The sequence below is a fragment of the Protopterus annectens genome, chromosome 4.part1 (genome assembly GCF_019279795.1).
Source record: "Protopterus annectens isolate FY-2018-M chromosome 4.part1, PAN1.0, whole genome shotgun sequence".
Classification (NCBI taxonomy): Eukaryota; Metazoa; Chordata; order Ceratodontiformes; family Protopteridae; genus Protopterus; species Protopterus annectens.
The window spans coordinates 338,175,451-338,181,450 of NC_056734.1; positions in this window are offsets into that span (position 1 = coordinate 338,175,451).

The window sequence follows — 6,000 nt, forward strand, 5'->3', positions numbered from 1 at the left end:
TAATGAAATGTATGCAGAGTATGCAACATAGTACCCGTCCACACAAAATGGAGAACCAAACATAAGTCCACGAAGAACAAAATGTTCCCGTCCACGAAACAAAGGATACCCGGAATACCGTGTCCGTCACGCAATGCACTGTCAGCAGGCATACCCAGTGGAGGTGTACTGCATCATGTCAGCGCGCCGCAACTACACATGACTAGCCCCATGGGCATGATCACCAGCAATCCTACAGTGGTAGTGAGAGTACACAGCTGGGCAGTCGTGGTCATATAACAACCAGAAAGAAACTAGATATCCCAAACACAGACAAACATGTGTATAGTAAAATGTGCAAGACACAGCAACGTAACAGTCACATACACATATGATGGCGTATGCCAAATCGGAATATCCAGAAGCAGAACCTATGCATGCAAATGTAATACACAACAACCCCGTCATAGCACATAACCCGCACCCATGTCTGAATGTCCACCCTATCCAGCTAGCAGCCTTGCGCAGTTGCACACCTACACACAGCGGGTATACCCCATATGTAGTAGGAAGTATTGTCCTAGGCAGTGACAGGCGTGCAAATATGTACCCCACATGTCAACATCCCATCCCAGGTACTGATATCCAAATGGCTGCATGTGAATGTGTCGGCAGAATGTGGACATCCCGCGTGTGGTTACGGACCTGTCGAAACCCCATAGGTGTTCACATGCCATGGTGTCCATAACTGTACACATCTGGACAAAGCAGTATGTGCAGCCACTGTACCGATGATTAGCTATGCAGACATGTCAAACACAATACACAGGGTGGAACAGCCGTCCACCAAGCAGGTCACCCCAGCAGGGATGCCACATGCACAGATTGTCAAGGTGGGACATCACTCGTAGATATGTGTGGTTCCGTATGGCAAAACACCCACGGCCAATGCAAAGGATTGAATACCACGTATATGCCCGGATGAATGTTTATGTCATAGCATGCGAATAGCTTAAGCTATCCAACATAATAGTCATGTGTACCAGATACAAAATGCCTGTAACACGCAAGTAGTAATGCAGGAAGATATACACAACTGTGTTAATATCACAGGACATATGGCACGTGTCAAGTGTCGACGCAGGACACAAATGTCCATAATGGGGCCCCCTGCAAAGAGGAACAAGTGCCAACCCCACCCCCCACTGACGTATCGGCAGTATAAATACAACCCAAACACACACCAACACCACCATCCAACCCATGATAGCAACGAAGGCCGGACAAAGACCAACACGATGCGTGCACAAATAGGGACATGTAATCAGTGCTCTGACAACCTTCCACAGGCCACTGAATAATAGTATGTACATACGCATGTAATGCTGCGAAGGATGTGTGGTAGTCCCCAGTATCACAGAGGTAGGTACACAGATACACTGTAACCAACCGTCACATATGTGCACTGTACACAGCATACCTGCAGGTAATACATAGTTCAGTCATGTGCCACATAAATATCCACGTCTGAATGAGGACAGGGGATAGACAAGTGTGAATGGGAAAAAAGCAGAACATGGCATATGTATGATAACCGGCACCACCCACAGCATTGTATGCCAATAGCAGAAGCTATTGTTGGTTGTCCAAACACCCATGTCTTTAAACATGGAATGAATATCATAGCAATAACCCACGCCTGGGTGTGGGTAATGCTGGATATACCCACGGTAGACGTGGTGCAGTCCCAAGGGCGAAGCCCGAGGGACCAAACAAAGGCAACCGTGGGTAAATACAGCAGTAACCACACCCAGACGTGGGTTATTGCTATTATGCCATATCATCTAGGAAAATAAACTATTAATCCCCAGACATAATGGCACAGTATAATGCCTGTCTGCTGCCCATCCGCAGATGTCTGGCATCCGCGGCGGTGCTGACGTACTGCGCTAGATGTCCGTTGCTAATGTCGAAACTGTCTCGTTATGTAAAACCCAGTTAACATAGCAAATCAATGCAAAACAGCAACGGAGAGCTCAATGTCCCCGTTGCTGTATTGTACAACCTGTCCCGCTATGTTAAATGTGTGTAGCAGAGCGAGACTGCCCCAAAGTAAGCAACGGACATCTCCGTGGCTCAGTTAAAGCTGTCACGCTATGTTAAACCCATGTAACATAGTGAGACAGGTTATAAATACCGAGGTATACTAATGGAAATAGGTCCGGGCGACCGGACCTTGTGCCATTACTATAACCCGATCTACAACGGGCACACTGGCCAATCAGCGTGCACGGTTAGGAATAATGGGGGGGGTTATGGTATAATAGACATGGACAAACCGTGCCCATGTGCATCGTCTGACATTCATACACGGTCAGGGCAGTTCTGTACACTAGGCGGACAAGACCAAACCCAGAGCACCACAGGAACACCCTGACAATCAAAGACCTGTATGCGTTGGGACTATAAGGCCTTGTGATCTGAATATCCCTGCGGTCACGCCATATGCATCCTGGGTCAAGAGCAGTAGGGAATAGGGAATGTGTAACATGTAGTACCGCACTTTTCCCAGCAGGAGAATGGATGCCTGTGACGTAAGTGAGTGCGAGAGGGGGATATGTTAATGTAGCTATGTACCATGGGTATGCATATAAATGAGACAGAACAGCAAATGTGTAGTGGTCACATCAACCGGCCAACGTGAATGCAGTCCCGTTTGAATTACGACTATAGAACATATAAATGTGAACGTGTAAGTAATGCGTCTGTGCCACAAAGACAGTTACATGTGTAAAGGTGAAAGTGTGTTCCGCACACGCCCGTTAACTGGATCAGAGATATGTTACTGGAACAGTCACAACTAATACAGGCCACGTAAGCACACAGACTCAGTAAACATATGTAACCCAGAATACGGATATGCATGTGCACCTGCGCGTAACCCACAATGAGGAAATGCAAGTGTGCCTGTGCGTGTGTGATCCGCTCACAGCAGGGTAACTTAATGCTGTGTCCTCCACGTTAGTTATACATGTCTCAAAACTGTCAGCCTCTGAAAGTATGGAACCGGACAATGCCATGCAAAGTACTGGTACAAATAGTGAGAAACACATGATATGTGATAAGACAAACATAGAATGTGGATAGAATAACGGGTGTGTTAGTAGCAGGGATTGACGAAGGGTATGCATCTGTAACCAGACCTACTTGTCAGAAGGTGCCTCCGTATGTTTATGTAAGTTTTATGTTGGTTTACATTTGTTGACCGGGCTAGTCTAGCTGGATATATGTCCAGTGTCAGTAAAGGCCCGCGGAGAAATGCTCCACACACAATAATAGCACAACATACCAAAGTAGTCATATATGTAAACAAAAATGAACAACAATAGAAAGTGTCCAAAAAGGACTGGTTACATAAAGATTCCAGAAGACAAAGAAAAATACATAGTCAGTGGAAGCACGTCATAATTATAGAATAAAGTCTCTATAGAATCAAGTAAGTCTCACATGAAATGCCAGCAAATTGCCAGATAGACACCGGTCAATGTAACACACACCTAAGATAAAGGGCCAACCTCCTGTACACTCTGCCAGAACCTGTACAGTGTAAAGCTATGGTATGGTTATAGATGTGTGTACATAGGTAATCCACAGACAGTAACAAAGCAAGGTATGAAACGAGGGGTTCACATGTATATATGTACACACAACAGACCTACGTCCCGTATATATGACGCATGGATAAAAATATGCCAAGTAACAGATAATATGGGTAGTCAAACAGACATCCACGAATGGGGAACATACAGCAGTAGTCAAAACCACTGGCCAGAAGGTGATAGCCCAGCAAGTTCTACACTTTACACATGCACACTGGTGTCCATTGTAGGACTCCAAAAATTGCTCCATTCGCAACACCTGCTGCGATTGACGCAAAAAAAGTAACAGCCGCAACTACGGAACAGCTATACATGCACTAAAAGCGGGTTCAAGGTTGACGACACATGTGTCCATGAAATGCAGGACATATGAACAGATATCCCCAGAGTGGCGAGTCCATAGAAGTGTGTCCACATCCCAGTACCGCACACATTAACCATGTGTAATGTGTACCGTCGAGGGTTGCAGGCATGGGAACCTGGGTATGCAGAAATGGGCCTAGGTGTTGTTTGGCAGAGAATCCGTAAGCCCGTCCCGTGGGAGGGATGTGGGTATAGCACATGCCTTAATCCCCACTAATGGTGCAAAGCATCCACCGGATAATGCGGAAAGCAGGTGTGAAATATGTACAGCCCTATATCAGTGTCCTGTAGGCAATTCCCATGGATGGACATGCGTGCATTTACCAAGATGGCACCCATAACTGGAAATCTGTCAGAATAACACAGCTGCAGTAAGGCATAGCACAGGAAATACAGATAGGGACTACATTAGAAATACCCCATACAAAGTCAGACCGTTGTGCGAATACCGGCGTAGCCATGCATACGGATGTTATGAGTGTCACTAATCATGCAATGGAAATAGCGCTCCCTATCACCCACCGCACAGTCCAGAATGCCTAGGCAGCAATCAGCTAGGAAGGCACAGCACTATGTGAAACGTAACAAGGGCAATGGCCGAACCTCAGGGCGTGTACACATAATGATAACAGGTCAAGGGTATGAAGGAGCTACCTGTCCAGAATACATGTACTGAACCGGTGATACTAGGTGGACAGGTGGGAAGACAGACAGCAGGACAAATGTGCAAACATGTATGTGTCCTACCCCGGTAATTGTGAATGACAACGTATGCCCTGTGAAGGTCAATGTGGAAGGTAATCAGACACAAAGGTGAAGTGTCCCCCAGGGTGCCATGAAGTGTCAACATAACAATTACCAGGCCCCCATAGTCGTACGTGTGCCCCGCCACTGACGGAAAGCGCAAATACAATGCACACATATGGTACAGGAAAGACCAATTAGTGTGGATAAGCAGATGTAGACCTGTGTGAGGAATACAACTGTCTGCGTGGGTGTGTCGTGCAAATACAAAGTAATGTCATGTGGTCTGTCATGCCGCCATACACTGTGTGTGTATTGTAGTCAGACAGTAGGTATGTTGTATTAGACACATACCCTGCAACTGCACAGATGTACGCAGACTGTGTAGAAGTCTGCCTCATATGTTCGCTGTGTTCCACGTAACAGTAACAGTCCGGCGCCCTCATGACAACTGACGACAGGAAACAACGACAAACATGTGAGGAAGACACCAAATCAGACAGAAATGCCATACGCATGCATAACATATCACTGTGCCCACTATCAATGTTTCTAAGAGCAACATGACATGACTGGCCCTGAGTGTCCCACTATCACATAAGGCCGTGTCCAGATATACACTCCCTGAGGTGGAGTGTTATGAACAGACACAGATACATGTGTGTGGAAACACTAGTATCCACTGCAAGACGATGGAATGTGCTGCTGTAGGAGGGGCAGTACTGTCCGCAGGTATGTGCTAAAATGCACATGAAACAGCTGTCTACATGGATTACCCATAGTGGCGACACCTGCACAGATGATTATAGTGGGACATACACACGACCTTGCACACAGCTCAGATAGACATACACACACCATAAACAGGCAATGATACACAAGGTCTATGGCGTGTATGAGTACAGTGACAGTACAGCAAGGATAGCTGTCTGCCAAGATATACAGCAGATGTCTCTAGGGCGTGCAACACCTCCCGGAACATGGACGTTGCATGGACAATGTTTGGATATGCATCGTACCACATTTCTATGTGTCAGCCGTGCAAATATGCGATACATGGGACAGAATGCTGTCCATGCAAGAGCAGCGCTATGGGCATAACATATGTATGTATATATACATAGAGAGAGATACAGACAAACACATGTGGCAAGGCTGGTAGTGGAACCTACACATCACTGCCCTATCACACCACAGCAGGACGCACGTGGAGAACACGCTACAGAGGTCGCTAACCACAGCAGCAGGCACACAG